We start from the raw sequence: 22062 nt of genomic DNA, 5'->3' as shown, positions 1-22062 counted from the left end.
TTTCAACAGTAATAAGAATTATTTCTTATGTAAGAGAGAATGTTTATTTAACAGTGAAAAGTTGCCAATAACCAAAATATTAAAAGCAGAATGACTAAGGAAATCATGGTATTTTCACTCTAAGGAGAAATGCAACTATTTAAAAATATAAACATACATCTACTATATATTTAATCACTTATGGTTATTTGCATAGATTTGTATATATTTTCCGGAAGTGGAAATATATTGCACATACACTAAAATTATAACATCGTGTTTGTGTGTGTGATTTTCTGTATTGTACTAAGTGGTGTTATTATACATTTCACTTGCTCATAATAATTGTTTTTAAGGTAATAAAATATTTTTAATCTAAAAAATGTCAAAATTAAATTCATTCCTTAATTTAAAAAGAAGAAAATTAGGGATGTGCAGATGGTCCCTAGGTAGTTCTCAATCTCTGGCGAAATATAACTCAAGCCAGTAACGCCAAGCCCACACCTGCCACATCAAGACTAAATAATAGCAGATCGGTTCCAGAGCTGACATGATTTCTAGAGATCTACCTGCTGGATTCCTAAAAGGAAACCACCATCTGCCTTGTTTATTTGATTATTTGATGCCTGTTGCAGATATCTGTTATGCCTGCTGTACTCTAGGTACCATGCTAGGAGATAAATCTGTAAGTATCCTGCCCTTGAGGAGCATATAACCTACTAAAGAAGGTAAACTATCAAAATATTTAAACAGAAGGCCCTGGGAAAGTGCCCTTAGAGGTAGGCAAGGCACTTTAGGGATAGCATCCATTGTCTTAATAAACCGCAGGTAGGCATGAAGGTGGAGATGTGTTTCACAGGTTAAAAAAAAAAAAAAAAAAAAATTAAACCTTGCCTGGAAGCCATTTAGCAACTAAGGGGCAGAGCAGGGGAACTTGAACTCGTCTTCCGACGACACACCCTGCTCTCATCACTTCTCACAGCCTCTCCCTACAGACAGTGATCTGGGAGTTCTCTTTGCCAGCATCTTCTCTCTAGGTCTTCCTTGTCTTCCTCAAACCCTGAGAAAGCATGTGATGTTCCAGCTCTCAAGAAGAGGCGATGGCTATGCTGCCTTTTAGGGATGTGGGATGCAGCTGCCACTGCCTGTTAGATCAAGGACGAGCAGCAGGGTGTTCCTGGGTCGGTGGAGACCCGGGCGCTCAAGAGGCTTGAATCCCTGACGGTCTTAAAAGCGCAGATGGGGCATCTCAGGGGCATCTGGGCACAGCTGATTTAGCTCTAAAGTATTTGTTTCTGCTCTGTCTCAGTAGGAGGTTGGAGCAAAGAAGTCTCCTAGACCCTCATCTTCCTCCTTTTACCCCATCCTGATTCCCTCACTCCCCTCTTCCTCCTCCATTTCTTTCATTTCTCCCTTTCTCGGGAAGATTTCTTCCCCTCTCTTTTCGCCCATTTCTTCTTCTGCTTCTATAAGCTCCTTTTTTCCTTGTCCTCGAAGCTTCCGAAGGGTCTGGTCCCTGTCTTCATAATCACAGCTCTCCCACCTCGGCCTCCCTGAGCATATTAGAATCAGAGATGTCCCGTGGGCGGTGGACATGGAGAACCCACTTGAAAAATCTCATCTTGAGGCTCAATAATGCTAACTCCACCACAGTTCGAAACTAATTGAAACTCAGTGAGGGTAAGTCACGCACCTGTTATTGACCTCGAAAGACAGGGAAGAAGGCTAACTACCTATGGAGAAAAAAAGACTGTACATGCTCTAAATGTTTGTCGTGAGTTTTGTTGTTGTTGTTAATTTGTTCCTTGTGAACTCTATTTTCAGGCACCTAAGTCACCAACTTTGAAGGTGGAAATAAGGCCCGTCTCTCACAAGTAGATGTTAACAGGAAGCCATACTAGCTGCAGGCAAAGGTCCTTGAGTTTGGAGCCAGCAGGTCATTAGGCTGTTATGGTAACTCAGACCGACAGCCTGGACAAAGGGCATATTCTAAAAACCAAAGACAAATAAACAATTGACAATCAAGTCTCCTTCTCAGAAACTCTGGGTCTGGGTGTCAGGGCAAGAAAGGGCAGGCAAAACAGATAAGACCAGACAAGACCCTGAGGGCCAGGTAACAAAATAAAAACCCACATCTGTATAGCCCTTTGTAATTGAAACACTTCCACACAAATGAGCAATATGATTTTTACAACACCCCAATAAAGGAAGTAGAATAGGTATAATGTTACTTTACAGACAAGAGGGCAGGATCAGAGAAATTATAGGACTTGCATGAGTCCCATGGTAAGAGGCAAAGGCGGGATTTCCAGCCAGGTGCGCCCTTTCCAAATAACCATAATTATGGAAAGTGCTTACCTGGTACTTAGGTGGTAAGACAATGACAGGTTGGGGATTCTTAATTCCCCTTCGAAGGTCTTTTCACTACCTAAAAATGCCTACATCATCAAATTATGTAATCAAATTTCTTTTTCTCTGGCTTTTGGTAAAAATTATTCTAAGCAGTGCTGCCTCCAGGCAAATAACAGATAAAATTAAAAAGAAGACAAAGACTATAGACCAGTTCAATCCTTACGCTATTACTTCCAGTCTTCTGAAACAGTGACTATCGCACTTTATCTGGAGGTTATAGAAGCAGCGTTCTACTTTCGCCTGCAGTGGGCTTTCAACTAAAGAGGACCTCTAGTCTTCAGAGGTGTGGCCTAGAAGAAGCCCAAGAACCTAAACTTGACCCGCTGGATCAGTGTTATTATTAGGAGGCAGGGTTATCCCTGCATGAATTCATGCTCAGCCATTTAGAGACAGTCCAAATCAACCTAGCAGATTCCCTGTACATCCCAGTGATTGCACTTAATTATAAATGCTCATTACCCATCAATGCCTTCATGCATTGGTAATCCTGCCAAACTTTTTTAACGTGACCTATGGGCAATACCCACCCCCAAAAAAAGTCTGGGACAAGTGCATCCCAGAATTCTTCCCTTGTTCCATTCTATTTTTAAGAAAGTAGTGAGCTATAACATGTCATCCATTTACACACTCAACTCATCCAAGTTATTGTGAAAAATAAAATAAAATCTGATCCCTTGGTTGGATAATTATTGACTTCTGGGTTCCAATACTATAGTTTTAACATAACCTAGACCCTGTGTCTACACCAAATAAGAGAGGTGGCAGGGAAGCTACGAACCACGCGAACAACCAGCTGTTAACACATAGCAAAGGGGCTAGCAAAATCCCCGTGGGGATTCTAGACCAGTGTAATGCCTCACAATATCATTCTCTTCCATCTCACTTAGTTTTCTATTAGTGTCCTGGCCTTTTCTGAGAGCAGCTGGGAAAACTTGGGTCCAGAAAGATTGATCAGTCCTGCAAGTTTACAACAGCAAAACAGTGATTCCTGACTTAGGATTCACGATGAGCCTATACAGTCTGCTCCAACTGGTGTTTGAAAATTTAGCTATAATACCAAAGGCATTTCCTAAATCTCACTGACAGAGATCTATATTCTCTCATTTGAAAATGTCAAGATTATGATCCGCACGCCTAGAAACTTCACCTCACTATAAGAAAACAGCCTTATAACCTTGGATTCAGGACCATGTGAAACCACCTTGGGGGCAACAAGCCCTTTGTCTGTCATTTATGGAAAAACCTAGCCTGTGAGGTCCTGGAGAGCAGAGGCTTTGCCTTGATGAAGGTTGGATTCACACAGTCTAGCTCAGTACTTGATACATAAAAGGATTCAGTAGATACCTTTTGAATCAGTGAATGGACCTGCACGTTTAATTTTGGGAGATGAGAGAGAGGAGAATCAGCCAACTGACTGCTTATAGCCCTGGCGTTCAGGGGCTCTGAAGTGGCCGGGCATATTTTGAAAAGGTCATTTTACCAGCCTATAACTGCAGGCTAAAGTAGACGGGAATGGCGATCATTGGTGGTGTGGAAAAACAAGTTCTTACTGCCCCCTGGTGGTCAGGATGATTTCAGATTCCAAAGTCCTGCACTCCCAGCACTGAATTTAAGCATCCTGGTAGCCAGGAGTCTGCAGGTTTCATTTACCCAACCCCTTCTCCAAACAGCAGAGTTCTCGGCTTAAAGGCCAGAAAGATGCCACCCCAATCCCAAAGTCCTCGAAGGAGGCTTTTCATCTCTATACTGAGAGAAGATGAATATGTCAAGGAGCTGAAATTGAACATTTTAAAGTGAACTGCCTTTCAGTGAATGGTCTGTGGTTTCAAGAGCTCCTAGAAAAAAAGGAAAATATTCAAGGAAAATAATAATTTCCTGTCTGGAACATTCAGATGTCTATCTATTTAAGATTATCAGGTCAGGTCACCCTTCTGAGCAAAAAAGACATTCTGGAACCCTTTCAGACTTTGAACTGTTAGCATTCCATGATTGCATTCCCACTTCATCGAAGGAGAAACTGAGGGTCCAAACCAACTTTTGGAAAAATGATAACTATCCTCTCAAGTCTACAGAAGGTTTTCAGTTTTATTTTGTTTTATTTTAAATGCATGGTAAGTGAAAAAACAAAAACAAAAAACCATAAACTGCTACAGAGGTTTCTAAGGCAGCATCACATGTGCAGGGATTTTTGTGTTTTATTCCACTTGTTGCCTCGCCAGGACCTAGAGCAGTGTCTGACTCATCAATACATATTTGGTGAATGAATGAATGAATGAAGCCTAAAGAGAAAGAGCTGTTTTTTAATGGAAATTATTGCTTGTTGGAGAGGATGTCATCTCCTTCCTTGAGAATCTTTAAAAACAGGTTGAATTCTCATTTACCTTAAAAATTATAGAATCTGACGCTGGAAGGAACCTTAGAAATCATCATTTTAATTTCTTCATTTGGTTTCATTCATTCACTTCACAGATGAGGAACATGAAGGTCAGAGAGGTTAAACAACTCACCATAGGTCACACAGCAATTACATGGCAGACCCTACAGTGACTCCAAGTCTTCATTCCTGACACTTTCTAAAAGAGCAATGATGTTCAAAGTTTTTGGCTGTGACTTACAGTAAGAAATACATTGTGACCCAGTACACACCCACACAATTACACACACACAACACTAAAAAGAGTTTCCTGAAACAATACTCACCTTCTCCATGCAATAACGTACCCTGGTCTACTTCTACTCTATTTCATTTTTTTAATAATATTCTGATCACAACTCACTAAATTAATTTCACAACTTAAAATTTTAAAACATTATAACCTCTCAGGCTGAAGTCCTCCAGAATCTTCTTCCAAGGAGAAAAGAACTAGAGTGATCAGCTTCTTGGGACTCCTTGGCCCAAAGATCCCAGTTTTATGACTCAGTAGAGGCAGTAGTATCTCCCACCGTCAAGTTTCATTTCACTTCCAAGAATGCAGTCCAAGCAACCCTGCTCTCCAGCCAGGGTGAGTAACCACACTACGGTGTTTCAGGACACAGACCAGGGCCACTGGTAGCAGCTTTGTCCTTGTCCTTGACTAGCTCTCTAACCCACAAGTTAGCAGGGATTTGCGTCCTTACATAAAAGAGCATGTCCTTATCTCTGCTGCCGTCACTCTCCCCTAGCCTAGGAGCCTGGGGGGAGGGGGCGGAGAGGGGAGCAGGAATAAGAGGAGCCCGGAAGGGGAAGCGCAGGACAAGTAGGTGGGTCTGAGGTCATCAGCTACGTAAATAGATGTGAACAGACGGAGTGCTAAACAATCTCCAGGAGCCAGGCAGCCTCCCCCCACCCGCGCACAGGGTTACACAGAGCCTCCTTCTCCTAAGCCCATTTGATCGTTTCCCCCCATCTCTTCCCCTGACGTCCTCTACCAAATATTCTCCCTCTCTCTCTCTCACACACACACACACTTAGATGCTAAGATCGTTCACATGGTGGGAGATGGCTTCTCAGCTATTTCCCTTCTAACTGACAGGTTGGAACTTTCTCCTCTGACTTCCCACTTTCCCGCTGAGAGACAGCAAGACGGGATTTGGCAGGGGGCTGCTTTACGGCAGCCGTGGCAGAAAGCCTCCCCATAGCAACCTGGGCACATTCCCACGACTCCCTGACACAGGTGGAATTTCCAGGGCTGGCAACTCACCCCCTCTCAGAAGCAGCACACAAGCTGCAGGCTACCCCCCTCCCTTCCCAGTGAGTCTCAGCCTGGCTTCGGGCTGCCCAGTAGTGAAGGCAATGAGCCAGGAAGGGTGCTGGACAATACTTCGAATATTTATTGGCCCTTTCAGATATCCTCAGACAGCTTTGGAGTCTACGGCTCCAGGTCTTGAGTTCTGCTCGTGAAAGGGGAAGACTAGAATGAACTGGGAGGCAGCAGAGCACTACCCAGCTCTGCCATCAATGTGCTGTGTGATGTTAAGTCAATTACTTAACCTCTCTGGCTCTCAGTTACCTCATTTTTAACACGAGAGATTCAGTTTTCTAAAAAACGACTTCTCAACATTTCTTTATTATATTGCTATGCTTAAATAAAATTGTATCATCACTCTCATAGTATACAAATCCCAGATTCACAATGAAGACATGCATCTTTACCAAAATAAGTACAACATAAGTAAAAGTCTGTTTCTGGAATTGGGCATTTTCCCCCATAATGAGATTTTTAAAATTTAACCACTTAAAAAAAATTGAAGTCTAGTTCATTTACAATGTTGTTTAGTTTCAGGTTACAGAAAAGTGATTCAATTATATATATTTATATAAACACACACATACACACACATATATATACGTATATTCTTTTTTTATTTTAACATTTACTCTTTATTGTGTTGTATGAGTACCACGTGATGCAAGTAGGTACTGTACTAAAACACCCATATTTCCAAATAACATTATGTGGTGTGGCCCACAGTCTCTGCAGAAGCATTGTGAGTAAAGTATGACAACAGATGAAGGAAAAAAAATAAAGCTAAGTATGAATAATTTTTCCAAACATACACAGCTTACAATGGAACCCCAATGGAAAGTCAAATGACCATATTTGATGTAGTACCTATAAAACGCAGACTCTGCAATAAAAAGCCAAAGGCACATAAAAATATATTTTAACTTTAAAAATAACTTAGTTACAGTAATACTTTGCTTGTGTCTTACCAACATGTAGCTGACAGTCAAAATTTTGCAATATAGATATAATATATAGGGATATCTAAGAGCTACAAGCAAATCCCCGAAACCCATAAAGTTGTTCAAATGTGAAAACAGAGAAAAGTTCTAACACGGAAGAATTTGCTACGGTGAGCCCAAACAATATAGAAAACAGTCTAGAAAAAAGGCGTGGGTGTTAAATAAATTTTGACTTCCTCGTGCTCAGAAAATGCCAGAGTACTGTAAAGGTCCCTAATGTGACTGGCACAGCCCTTCATAAGTAGTGCCAGTCCTGGCCAAGCCAGATTTCTTACATGTCTGAAGGTCTGAAAACAAAAAATGTGAGCTGTACGTCAGCAATGCCCGCCGAAAATGGGTTCTGACTCACTTCCTCTCTTTGCCAGGATAGGTTTTTTTGTTTCTTTCACTGTTTTTGCAAACAGGGCATATATCAGGTAAAAACATATTCTGTAGGAACGTCATTTTAGAAAACCCATCACGTGACAGCAAGTATAGCCAGCGAAGCTCTTCTCTTTGACTGTGGTTAGTTTTGTTTTGTTCTGGTTTTTGATACCTTTTATCCCAAAGGAAAAGAGCCAGTGGTGTCCTGTTACTTACTTTTATCCATGACATTCAGCACCTCATCCAGAAATGAGGGCCCAAGATCGAGCTGCAAGGAGAGGAGGGAACCCGTGAGATCAGAGAGGGACTCCTCTGATTTAGTCTTTTCCTTGACGAGCTCGCACGGGGAGGAATGGTCAAACATGTCCTCCGCCGCCCAGTCGGGTACTGTTCGGAGAGGCTGCCCCTGCCCTGGCTGGACTGCGATGCGGACCCGCTGGACCCCCACGAGATGTCCCCCTGGTGGACTGTCCCGTTCTCCAACAGATTGCTTTTCTCCGGAGCCTTCTCCTCCATGACCTGCTCACAGCTAAGCCGGGGCAGCCTTCCCGGCCCTAAGGACTCCTGTTCGGAACTGAATGTCACCGGTGACAACAAGGGCAACATGAGTGCTTGGGGCCCTCGGATGGTTGGGAGGGAGATGGCGTTTTTGAGCACCGGGGAGGGCATTTCTGTGAACATGGAGTCGGAGGTACTGTTGGCCCGGAAGAACTCGTTATGCCCAGGGAACTGGCCCATGCATGCTTTCTCCTGGTTTCCAGGTAGAAGCTCATTTCCTCGAAGAAAGGAAATGTCTCCAAAGACAGTAGAAGCTCATTTCCTTGAAGAAAGGAAATGTCTCCAAAGATGTCGTGCTGGCCCTCTTTGCCGATGTGAATGGTGTGGCAGAGGTCTCCAAGGGAAGGGCTGATCATATCCGGAGACAAGATGTCCCTCAGTTTAAATTTCTTTCCTTTCTTGTTATTGGCAGCTTTCAGGTAAATTGGGGTCTTGGCTGACATTTTGGAGTTTGAAGATGTCGATTTTGCAAAAGGGAAAAAGGGCCACTTTCTTCACAGATGTTACAGGTTTCCCAATATCCTTTTTGATAGGAGCGGTCACATCATTTTTCTCAAGTAGCTTCTGAAGTGGCTCTGAAACGAGATGGATGTCTAAGAGGCCTTCCTGGACTTACAGCCAAGCAGGGGTTTCTGGAGAGCCGGTTACATCCGCCAGTCCCTTCCACAGCATGGAGAAACCAGCGGCGCCAAGGATCCCAGCCGCTGACCCCGGGGCCGGGCGCCCGGCACCGACAGTCCCCGAAGGCGCACGCAGTCCCTGCCTGCCACGCGCAGATCCAGCCGGGTCAGCCGGCGCGGCGCCTGCCTGCTCACAGCATTACGCGCTTCGAGACAGCGTGAAGGCGCCCAAGGCCGGGGTCTCCGGACTCCTATACGTATATTCTTTTTCAGATTTTTTTCCATTATAGGTTGTTACAACATATTGAGTATAGTTCCCTGTGCTATACAGTAGGTCCTTGCTGTTTATCTATTTTATATATAAGAGCGTGTATATGTTAATCCCAAACTCCTAATTTGGAGAGATTCAATTTTTTTTTGAATTTTATTTCATATATTTTTTATACAGCAGGTTCTTATTAGTTATCTATTTTATACATATTAGTGTATATATGTCAATCCCAATCTCCCAATGCATCCCACCACCACCACCCCCCTGCCGCTTTCCCCCCTTAGTGTCCATACATTTGTTCTCCACGTCTGTGTCTCTATTTCTGCCCTGCAAACCGGTTCATCTGTACCATTTTTCTAGATTCCACATACATGCGTTAATATACAGTATCTGTTTTTAGAGAGATTCAATTTTTAAAACAACAAAAATTAATTGGTCACTTTCAATGGTCCCTTCAGTAGTTCAGGGAATTAATTCATTATCTTGAAAACTAGCAACTAAATGAAACAAGTCAACATTTGTTGGGTTTTTTTCCCCCTATATCAACTACAACACTAGATAACCAAATCGTTGCCAAGGGGAAGCACCTCCTTTTTAAAGTATTCCAACAAATACATAAAAAATAAATGATGGGAAATCACCATTTTGCAACATCTGATGAATTGATGAATCTAGACAACGAGCATCAATGATTACTAAGGTCAATAAAAGAGAGACAGATGTTATGTGCTTCCCACCCACGAACTTGCCGAAAAGATCTACTCAGATCAAACCTAATCAGGTCAAACTTCTGGGTCCAGCAAGAAATTTGCAGGCAAAAAAGTGGACAGAGAACCGTTGAACTGCATTGCGAGTGTGCAGGCAGCACATTCCAGACTGCGAGGAACTCCACAGGCCATGTGCCCCGAGTTCCTCTCAAAATAAAGTGTAAGGAAAAGAAACTGATGAAAAGTGAACCTGGAGAGGAACAGGGACTCAGAAGACATGTCGACTTTTTAAAATGGAAAAGACTACACTAGCATGTCGAGAGAGTTGTGGTCAAACGATAAAACTGAAAGGAAACACCAGAAAATTATGACAACAGGAGTCAGCAGGGCGATTACTTTCAGGGCGGGGAGAGTCTATGGTTGGATCAGGAGACAGCACTGAGGGGGCTGATGGAGTTCTATTGCTTGGCTGTCCGCCCCTGCGTTTGTATTTTAATTCATAATAAGGTGATTTTTTTAAATGAGAGAGTAGAAAAATCACCTTTACTTCCTGACAGAGCTAGATGGCTGGGTTCTGGAATTCTAAATCTGGAAAGTGACAGGTGTCGTGATGACGAGGTTGGTTGTGGGACTGCTAAGCGGCAGGAGGCAGGGGGGGCGGGGGCAGGAAGGCCAAGGATGTCCTGGCTGCAGAGCTGCGGAGACTTGGCCTTGACTCCTGACTGCCACTTCCTGGCTGGGACACCAGGAAACTCAGCTAACCTCCCTCATCTCATTTTCCTCATCTACTAAGTAGAGATAATAGTTCTTGCCTTGTCATTATGACAATCAAATAAGATAACTCATCAGAGCTCATAGTGCAGAATCTGGCGCACAGGAAGTACTCAATACGGTCATCCTATTATTATTATTATTACTAGTACTACTACTATTGTTATTATCTATCTGATTATTAGGATGCCCCTAATGTGGACAGAAGTAAACCAGAAGGTGGATTTCTCCTTCAAAAAGGGAAGACGAGAACATGGCCCCTTTGGGACACTAGTGACCGGGGCGGTTGTAGAAGGTGCAGCTTCGCAAGCCTTCTGCTGGCTCTCCCCAGTGTGACGTCTCCCCAGTGGACATGCTCCCTACTTGATCCACTCATCCTCTTCCCCATTAAACATTCAACCAGGCTTCCACTCGAAGCCACTCTCATCAGTCTGATGGCTTCCTGTTCTTGCTGCTCTCCGGGGGGTGCGGAAACCCCAGGGCACCACTCACCGCGTCCATTAGTCACTGGAGCCACTTTGTGTGAGGAAGCCTCAGGGACAAGCAAACACCGTGAGAGGCAGGAGAGCCTGGTGGCTACGGGCATGAGCTCTGCACAGGGCTGATGACCCACACCCGCCCCCGGGTTACCTTAAGGATGAAGTTCTGAGTGGACACACACAGCCTTTGGAATCTAGGGAGCACCAGAGCCTTGTCAGGAATTGCTGTGATGCCTCTGGCATCAGAATGGCCAGATGTCTCCTGCTCTCCTTACTTTAACTTCCTGGGCAGGGAAAGTAATAGACTCCCGTGCCATTTGGGGCTAAGCGTAGTCAGTCTTCCTTCACGTTATTATTCAGACAAGTTCCTCTTACCTGTGAGACCACGGGCAAGTTATTTAACCTCACTGTGCTCCCATTTCTTCATCTATAAAATCTACATAAGAGAATCTGCTTCATATGGTTGTCATGGAGAGTAACTGAATTAAAAAAGACAAATTGCTTTAAACGATGCCTGGCACGTGGTCTGTTAAAAAAAAGGCTCCGTTTCACAGTTTTCTGGATTCAAGTACTAGCTCTTTCCCTTATTAGTTCAATGACACTCGAGAAGTTGCCTCGCTTCTCCATGTCTCTGCTTGTTCATCTATCAAATGGGGATAATAATAGTGCCATGCTTGCTGGATTGGCGTGAATATGAAATAGATAATGCAAAAAAGATCCTGGCTTACACAAAATATTTAATAAACATTAGATATTATTATCCCTATAATACCAGATAATAAGCAAAGTTTTGTTTTTTCCTCGCTATCCAAAGAGAGCAAAATGCACAAAATACTCCAACAAGATACTGGGTAGAGATCGTCCAAAGCAAAGTCCTCATCTCCAGGCACTGAGATATTCTCGCACACCACGAAATGGCACCGCTGGGATCAAGGATAGGCAGGTCTCTCAGGATCCATCACATCTCAGGGGACAGTAGAGCAGTGAGACACATGGTGTGGCACCTCTAAGCCACAGGAAAAGGGGATGGATAAAGGGGAACCAGCAAGCAGATTTTTCCATGGAAGGATGGTGAGTAAAGGGAGGAGGAAGGCGTGGCAAAGAGGAGAGAGGCTTCCTTTCTACCATATGAGGTGCATTCATCAACCCAGCCTCATTGTTCCAAAGAACGACCAAACCATTATTACTGAGAAACAGCAGCTAGAGCCTACTGGGGTAACAGGATTCTCAGAGTCTTGATCTCTAGTTGCCTTTTCGTTCTGATACTTCATTTGATTCTCTCAACAGTTCAGCAGGACAGAAAAAAATGTGAAGGGGAAACCCTATTTCACAGATGGACTGCAGACAAAAGAGAGAAAAACTTATCCAAGGTCAGGAACAACTTGGGTCTCTTCGCCCGTTACCCAGCGCTCTCTGGCTGAGCACAGGCGCTCTCACCCTGGGCTACTTGTTGGAACCACCTGAGAAGCTCTGAAAAGTACTGGCGCCCGGGTCTCCCTGACGGAGATTCTGATGAATTTGGTTTGATGTATTTGGTCTGGACATTGGGATTTCTAGACACTCCTCATTCAGTTCTAATGCACAGCCAAGGATGAAAATTACTACTTGAACATATTTGATTTCGTGGATAATAAGTTAAATCCACACTTCACCCAGGGCAGCTCTGATATCTCCTTTGTCCTTTTGGGTAAGGCAGGCAGATAGGGAAAAGAAACAGTGTAAAAATTAATTCCTTCCTTGAAAAATGAATCCAGGCATCTTTTGGTTATCTACCAAGAGGGGTGGTGTATCTGAAAACTTCAAAGGAGGGAAGGGTCCACTGTTTCCCTCTATACATTTCCAAAATTTTACTACTTAATTTCATTTGTGTTTCAGCTGAAAAAGAAAACCACTTTTAATAGAATAGCCCTTCCTTAGTATGAAAATCAAGATTATCTTTCCACAAACTTTCTTTTCCAGAACTTGTTTGATTTCAATAAACTAAAATTTATTAAGGATCTACAATGTTCAATGGCTCATGCGACATTTATTGAGATTTTGCTAAATGAGTGTGACATAGTTCTACACTCAAGGGATTATAAACTTGTAGGGAGGACAGGAAAGGTACACAGGTAACTACCAGCAGAAAGTTATGCCAAGTGCATGGAAGTAATTAGGACAGTGCTTATCACACATAAGGTGCTCAGTCTTTATATGGGAAAAGAAGAACAGGAGGGGTGGTGGGAGGAATTGGGAGATTGGGATTCACATATATACACTATTGATACTATGTATAAAATAGACAACTGATGAGAACCTACTGTACAGCACAGGGAACTCTGCTCAGTGCTTCATGGTGACCTAAATGGGAAGGAGATCCAAAAAAGAGGGGATACATATATACGTATAGCTGATTCACTTTGCAGTACAGTAGAAACTAACACAACATTGAAAAGCAACTATACACCAATAAAAATTAATTTAAAAAAAAAGACAAGGAGAAAAGAAGAGAGGTGGGAAGAAGGACTGGAAGGATGGGAGAAGTAAAAATTTACTATGGATTTTTTGAGATGAAAGCCCATAATGTGTTGGGAGGGGGTTGCAATGGCAGCTTTGAGAAGAGGTTGGAGTCACGAGGTTTGGAAGTGGAGAGGCAATTCCATTTGGAGGGAACAGTACACACAAAAACAGGAATGTGCAGAGGCACTGTGTTTTTGTTTTTGGTTTTTTAAAATATTTATTTATTTATTTATTTGGCTGTGCTGGGTCTTAGTTGCAGCACACGGGATCCAGTTCCCTGACCAGTGATCGAACCCAGGCCCCCTGCATTGGGAGCGTGGAACATTAACCACTGGACCACCAGGGAAGGAAGGCATGACTATGTTTGGGAAACACAAAATGGTATGACTGGAGAGAGCAGAAGGAATATCAACACTGAGAGTAAGAGAGAAAGTGGTGAAAGAGAAAGCTGTTGCCAGTATGAAAGCAATGGACAGAATAAGGTTCTTATTCCTAACTGGGGGGCAACAGGATGACAGCAAGTCCTGGTTTTCTCAAGACAGTATTCATTTACATCTCTGGTTCATGCATAATTACTAAGAACACCCTGCTTCACTCTCAAAAGTGCTATGGTTTGGATAATAAATTATATGATCATCTTAGCAACAAGAAACCTTTAAGCTCCTTTAAAAAACAGAGGGCAGAGAGATTGGTTCAAGATGGCAGAGTGGAGGGGCGTGTACTTGCTCCCTCTTGCGAGAGCGCCGGAATCGCAACTGACTGCTGGACAGTCATTGATGGGAAGACACTGGAACTCACAGGAGAGGATACCCCGCATCCAGGTACAAAGGAGAGGCCACGGTGGGATGGTAGGAGGGGCGCAATCACAATAAAATCGAGTCCCACGACTGCTGGGTGGGTGGCTCACAAACTGGAGAACACATACCACAGAAGTCCACCCACTGGAGTGAAGGTTCTGAGCTCCACGTCGGGCTGCCCAACCTGGGGGTCTGGCGACAGGAGGAGTTCCTAGAGAGCCAGACTTGGGGGCTGGTGGGATTTGATTGCAGGACTTCGACAGGACTGCGGGAGGCAGAGACTCCACTCTTGGAGGGCACACACAGGGTAGTGTGAGCATTGGGACCCAAGGGAAGGAGCAGTGACCCCAGGGGAGACTGAGCCAGACCTGCCCGCTGGTGTTGGAGGGTCTCCTGCAGAGGCAGGGGTGGCTGTGGCTCACCGTGGGGACAGGGACACTGGCAGCAGAGGTTCTGGGAAGTACTCCTAGGCGGGAGCCCACCCAGAGTCCACCATTAGCCCCACCAAAGAGCCGGGTAGGCTCCAGTGCTGGGTTGCCTCAGGCCAAACAACCAACAGAGACGGAACCCAGCCCCACCTATCAGCACACATGCAGATTAAAGTTTTACTGAGCTCTGCCCGCCAGAGCAACACCCAGCTCTTCTTTCTCTAGAAGAAAAGGTGGGCATAGAGGGAACCTAACTCAACATAATTAAGACCATATACAACAAACCCACAGCATATATCATTCTCAATGGTGAAAAACTGAAAACATTTCCTCTAAGATCAGGAACAAGACAAGGATGTCTGCTCTCACCACTATTATTCAACACAGTTTTGGAAGTCCTGGCCACAGCAATCAGAGAAGAAAAAGAAATGAAAGGAATACAAATTGGAAAAGAAGAAGTAAAACAGTTACTGTTTGCAGATGACATGATACTATACATAGAGAATCCTAAAGATGCCACCAGAAAACTACCTGAGCTAATCAATGAATTTGGTAAAGTTGCAGGATACAAAATTAATGCGCAGAAATCTCCTGCACTCCTATACACTAACAACGAAAGATCAGAAAGAGAAATTAAGGAAACAATCCCATTCACCAATGCAAGAAAAAGAATAAAACACCTAGGAATAAACCTACCTAAGGAGGTAAAAGACCTGTATTCAGAAAACTATAAGAACTGATGAAAGAAATCAAAGATGACACAAACAGATGGAGAGATATACCATGTTCTTGGATTGGAAGAATCAATATTGTGAAGATGACTATACTACCCCAAGCAATCTACAGATTCAGTGCAATCCCTATCAAATTACCAGTGGCAATTTTTACAGAACTAGAACAAAAAAATCTTAAAATGTGTATGGAGACACAAAAGACCCTGAATAGCCAAAGCAGTCTTGAGGGAAAAAATGGAGCTGGAGGAATCAGATTCCCTGGCTTCAGACTATACTACAAAGCTACAGTAATCAAGACAGTATGGTACTGGCACAAAAACAGAAATATAGATCAATGGAACAGGATAGAAAGCCCAGAAATAAACCCACGCACCTGTGATCAACTAATCTATGACAAAGGAGGCAAGGATATACAATGGAGAAAAGACAGTCTCTTCAATAAGTGGTGCTGGGAAAACTGGACAGCTACATGTAAAAGAATGAAATTAGAACACTCCCTAACACCATACACAAAAATAAACTCAAAATGGATTAGAGACCTAAATATAAGACTGGACACTATAAAACTCAGAGGAAAACATAGGAAGAACACTCTATGACATAAATCACAGCAAGATCTTTTTTGATCCACCTCCTAGAGTAATGGAAATAAAAACAAAAATAAACAAATGGGACCTAGTGAAACTTAAAAGCTTTTGCAAAGCAAAGGAAACTACGAACAAGACGAAAAGATAGCCCTTAGAATGGGAGAAAATATTAGCAAACGAATCAACAGGCAAAGAATTAATCTCCAAAATATATAAACAGCTCGTGCAGCTCAATATTAAAAAAAAAAACATCCCAATCCAAAAATGAGGAGAAGACCTAAACAGACATTTCTCCGAAGAAGACATACAGATGGCCAAGAAGCACATGTAAAGCTGCTCAACATCACTAATTATTAGAGAAATGCAAATCAAAACTACAATGAGGTATCACCTCACACCAGTTAGAATGGGCATCATCAGAAAATCTACAAACAACAAATGCTGGAGAGGGTGTGGAGAAAAGGGAACCCTCTTGCACGTTGGTGGGAATGTAAATTGATTGAGCCACTATGGAGAACAGTACGGAGGGTCCTTAAAAAACTAAAAATAGAATTACCATATGACCCAGCAATCCCACTCACTACTGGGCATATACACAGAGAAAACCATAATTCAAAAAGACACATGCATCCCAATGTTCATTGCAGCACTATTTACAATAGCCAGGTTGTGGAAGCAACCTAAATGCCCATCAACAGACAAATAGATAAAGAAGATGCGGTACATATATACAATGGAATATTACTCAGCCATAAAAAGGAACGAAATTGGGTAATTTGTAGAAACGTGGATGGATCTAGAGACTGTCATACAGAGTGAAGTAAGTCAGAAAGAGAAAAACAAATATCGTATATTAACGCATATATGTGGAACCTGGAAAAATGGTACAGATGAACCAGTCTGTAGGGCAGAAATAGAGACACAGATGTAGGAAAGAAACATATGGACACCAAGGGGGGAAATGGCGGGGGGGCGTGGTGGTGGTGGGATGAATTGGGAGATTGGGATTGACATATATACACTAGTATGTATAAAATAGATAACTAATAAGAATCTGCGGTATAAAAAATAAATTAAATTAAATTTAAAAAAACACAAACAACAACAACAAAAAACAGAGGGCAAAGGAGTTGAAGAGGGATGATATTATCAGAGTTGTATTTTACCAAGACTCATCAGGCACTTCTATGGGATTTATGCTCAGTAGGGAAAGAAATAAGATAGGGATGGGACGATCATTCAGAGGCAATAGCTTTATTCTATGCAAAAGTTAAAAGAGGCTCAACTGAGGTGGTGGCCAAATGTGGAAGGCAGCCTCTGAGCTAGCCCCAGTGAGCCCCATCCTTCTGCCTGAATAGGGCTGACCTGTGTGACTAACAGGGTATCACAGAAATGACCGAGTATGACTTCGGAGGTCAGCTCATAAAAGACTCTGTGGCTTCCTTCTTGTTCTCTCCTCCTTGGATCACTTGGTCTGGGAGAAGCCAGCTGCCATGTTGTAAAGACCCTCCAACAGCCCCATGAAAGGTTCATGTGATAAGGAACTGAGATCTGTCACCTCCAGCACAAATTCACAAATCTGCCAGCCCTCTGTGTGAGCCAGCTTGGAACTGAACCCTCCAGCCCCAGCCAACACTTCAGATGACTACGGCCCCAGGTGCCATCTAAGTACAAACTCACTGAGAGCTCCTCAGCCAAACCACCCTGCCAAGCTTCTCCTGATTTCCCGACCCACAGAAACTGTGAGATAAAAAATGTTTATTACCATTCTAACCTGCTAGGTTTTGGGTAATTTGTTATGCAGCAACAAACACTAGATCGTAAAAATAAAAAGGAAAGGGTAAACTTGAATTGCATATGGAAACCTAAAGTATCTGGCATGTGAGTCCTCCCCCCAGTTCCTCCTTCAGTTAACTGTGTGATGTTGGTGAAATTACTTCACATAGAAGAGTCTTGGTTTCCTCAACTGCAAAATAAGCAGGCCTGACCAGTTACCTTCAGTGTCCCTTCCAGCATCCAAATTAAACGATCCCATTATTCTAAAAGCACCCTTATTAGTCGTTGAGCAGGGATTAGAAATTATCCCATTATCTGGAGGGCTCTCCATGTCTCTGACCTCATCCTGTTCAACCATCTTATCAACGACTGAATTGAAAATACAAAAGGCATTCCTGTCAAAATCAAAGATGATGGGAAACTCTGAGGGAAAGCGATCACTCTGCTGAAGCAACATGCTTAAAAATCTTGAAATTCAGGAACAATGAACCAAGCATAACAAGACAAAAAAATGTAACAGACTCACAGACAGCCTGTGAAGGTCTGAAAATTCATCCCTAGGAGCATCAGAGTGTGGTAAGAGTGACATTCACTCTCAATCATGTGAACTGGTTGCCAAGGAATGAACATGCCTTTCTTTTGCTGAATTTATTCAATAATCATCCAGGCACGGTACTAGGCATTAGGGCTACAGCAATGACTAAGACACAAATTTAGACTACATTTATAGAATTACAGAACCTAAAAATAAGGGAGAAGGGAACCCTATGCTCATCCTTGCTTGGTCAGATCATATTTGATCTATAGAAAAATTAGAGTTTGGTCTGAGAAGAGTTAACCAGAATGGATATGGAACTCAAAGTAATCAGAATCAAACAACCTTTATCCAGTGGCTGCTCTGTGTGTCTTGTCCAGGGACAGTCTGTCCAGAGAGAAGAAAGGGTGGCTTAGGATAGAATCTTGCCGAACGCCAATACATAAAGGACACGCAGAAGAGGAGGATCTGCAAGGGGCTGCGTAGGAGCAGCAAGAGAAGTAGGAGAAAAATTTGGAAGCTAAAACAAAAATGTGTTTCCAAGGTCACAGGCATGTGATCTGGTGCTTGCCTCTTCATCCAGTCTCCTCTTCTACCCTTGTAACTCATTCATTCTAGCCCAACCACATGGGTCTTCCACTTGGTTCTCAAATACCCCACACTCTTTCCTAACTCTGGGTCACTCGTTGTCTTTGCCATGCCCACTGTTTGGCATGCTCTTCCCCCAGATCCAAGAAGGGTCCAGTCTCTCACTTCATTCAGATCTCAGCTCAGATGCCACCTCCTCAGAGGGCGGACCCTGATTCTATCTTACCCTGTGTCTCACCCTGATTCATTTCTCTTCTCAGCATTTATCACTCACCTCCTAACATTTTATAAATTTGCTTGCTCCTTTATTTATTATCTCCTCATCTCCCCCGGCCCCATATATACATGCTGATTCCACCTGCCTCTTTCCTTGGTGGATCCACACTGCACAGTACATACAGTGTCTGGTACACTGTAGGCGTTTTGTGAATATTTGATAAGAGAATTAAGTAAAATCAAGATGCCAAGGAGGACTCCGGTAATCTTGACAAGAACAATTTCAGTGCAGGAACAAAAGGTCAGATATATAAGGGATAATAGATTAAACAAGGCCTGAGAAAGCAGGAGGAGATGAGATATGAAATACCGATAGTGGAATTGGCCTGAGATGGGAGATGGGAACCTTAAGAGGGGAGGAAAAAATGGATGAGTGCAGTTCCTTGGTATGGGGTTAAGAAGGTGAAGGATTCCTCACTTCATGACTGTTGTTTTGTTTTTAAAGTAGTATTAAGGATTCATCCACTGAGATAAAGTGGGGCAAGCGGTAGGACCATGGGTTTGAGGAAAGTGGAGTAAAGGAAATTTGAAATATTCACTGTGAGAGAAGCCAGGTGGCAAGGTGGGTTCAATAAAAGGGCAATGAGCATGGGAAGACAGTGGCCGAGTAAAGGCTCATAGAATTAAGTGGGGAAGGAGGTGAAGCCGGGAGGGAGTTTATAGATGGGGGCATACAAAGTGGTCAAGAGACTGGCTTCTATGGGGTCAAAGAACAATGGCCACCCTGTCACTAACAACCAGTTGAAGGGACAGGGAGTATCTATCCTGTCAAGAAATGAGTCATGGGGTGGGGGAGAGGAAAAAGCACCTGTCTTGAAAAAATGGAAAAACCACCATGGAAAAACTGTATTTGACATGAATTCTGCATGGGACTAAAGCCGACAGATAGAAATTATAAATACATTTGACCCAATGTGAAAAAAAAAAATGCCGAGAATCATAGCAGTCAGTAAAAAGTCATAAAAAGATAAAGGCTGTCTTTCGGGTGGGGGGATACTCATTTCTAGAGGTGTTCAAGGACAGATTAGGATGTTATGGGGAGGGAGGACCCAAGGAGAGCAGAGGATGTCATGGAGAGGCTGGCGATCCTTGGGGCTGCCTCAGAGGCAGGCAGGCGGGAAGGAAGCGGGCCCAGCAGGTACAAGCAGGTGAGGGCAGGGGCTCACCACTTCAGCCAGACCAAATCAACTCTGCTCCACTTCAGCCAGAGCAAATCAACATTTACTCGTATATAATTGGACATCACCTATTATTTTGTTTAAATAAACTGTTTTGTGTAAATAAGTATTAAAAAGCATTGGACTAGAGACCTCACTTAGTTTAATGAATTGATTTGAGCATAGCTATTATTTAAATAAACTTTTAAATTTTAGAATAGTTTTACATTTACAGAAAAATTGTGAAGATAATACAGAGAGTTCTTATAAAACTCCATACCCACTTCCTCACATTTTTTTTTTTTCTGGGCTCGCCACAAGGCTTGTGGGATGTTAGTTCCCCAACCAGGGATGGAACTCAGGCCCTCAGCAGTGAAAGTATCGAGTCCTAACCACTGGACCTCCAGGGAATTCCCCCACTTCCCCCCCGCCCGCCCCCCCCCACGTTATTAACTGCTTACATCCACAGGGCATACTTGTCACAGTTACCAATACTGATACATTATATTAACTAAAACCCATACTTCATTCAGGTTTCCTTAGTTTTTATCTCATGTCCTTTTTCCATTCCAGGATTCCATCTAGGACACCACATTACACTTATTCATCATGTTTCCTTAGGCTCCTCTTGACTGAGAGTTTCTTAGATGTTCCTTATTTTTGATGACCTTGACAGTTTTGAGGAGTTCTGGTCAGGTGCCTTGTAGCATGTCTCTCAACTGGGATCTTTCACTGATATTCTTCTCATGGTTCGACTGGTGTTATGGGTTTCGGGGAGGAAGACCACGGAGGTAAAGCACCGTTCTCCACACATCATACCAAGAAGACACACTATCAACATGACTTTTTACTGTTGATGTTCCCCTTGATATCTGATTGAGGTACAGTTTGTCAGCTTTCTCCACCGTAAAGCTACTGTTTCTCCCCCTTTCCACGCAAACCATAGTTTTTGTTGTTGTTTTGTTTTGTTTTGATCATGTACGATCTGCATTTGTGAGGCTGGATATTTCAAAGAAAAAACGTTGCAGGTTGTGATGGTTACTTTTTTTTTTTTTGGCCACACCTCACAGCATGCAGGATCTTAGTTCCCTGACCAGGGATTGAAATCGTGCCCCCTGCAGTGGAAGCGTGGAGTCAACCACTGGACCGCCAGGGAAGTCCTGTGATAGTTAATTGTTATGTGTCAACTTGACTGGACTAACAGATGCCCAAACAGCTGGTTAAAACATTAGTTCTGGGTGTGTCTGGGAGGGTGCTTCTGAGGGAGATCAGCGTTTGAATGAGCACACTGAGTAAATAAAGATCACCTTCTCCCATGTGAGTGACCATCATCCAGTCAGCTGACTAGCTGAATAGAACAAAACGCAGAAGAAGGGTGAATCCGCTCTCTCCCTGAGCCGGGACACCCACCTTTCACTGCCCTTGGACATGGGCGCTCCTGATTCTTAGGCCTTTTGACGTCAACCAGGAGTTACATCATTGGCTCCCCTGGTTCTCATGCCTTCAGATGAGGACTGAATTACACGACCAGCTTGCCTGGTTCTCATGCCTTCAGATGAGGACTGAATTACACGACCAGCTTTCCTGTTCTCCAGCTTGTAGACGGAAGAATCATCTGTAAACCAGGCCTGAGTCTTTTCTTCCTCTGTCAACTGATCATAGGTAACTCCTCACGAGGCCACACGTGAAGGGTGGGGGAGAGAAGGCAGTCTAGCAGGAGTGGGGACCATGGCCCTTTGGGCCACTTCTTCGTGTAACTTACTTGCGCCTTAGGGCCTGCTCTGGCCCAATCACTTCCA

At 43.3% G+C, this 22062-nt stretch overlaps 1 pseudogene; it reads right to left on the bottom strand.

Moving 5' to 3' along the window:
* Positions 1–90: 90 nt before the first annotated feature.
* LOC111167402 (cdc42 effector protein 3-like) lies at positions 91–20675 on the bottom strand (annotated as a pseudogene).
* Positions 20676–22062: the final 1387 nt, after the last annotated feature.

Source organism: Delphinapterus leucas, chromosome 7, assembly GCF_059928025.1.
Source record: "Delphinapterus leucas isolate spDelLeu-1000000601 "Yukka" chromosome 7, BTC_Dleu_Yukka2, whole genome shotgun sequence".
Classification (NCBI taxonomy): Eukaryota; Metazoa; Chordata; class Mammalia; order Artiodactyla; family Monodontidae; genus Delphinapterus; species Delphinapterus leucas.
Note: the sequence above shows the minus strand (reverse complement) of the source record. Positions and strands in the feature narration are given on the sequence as shown.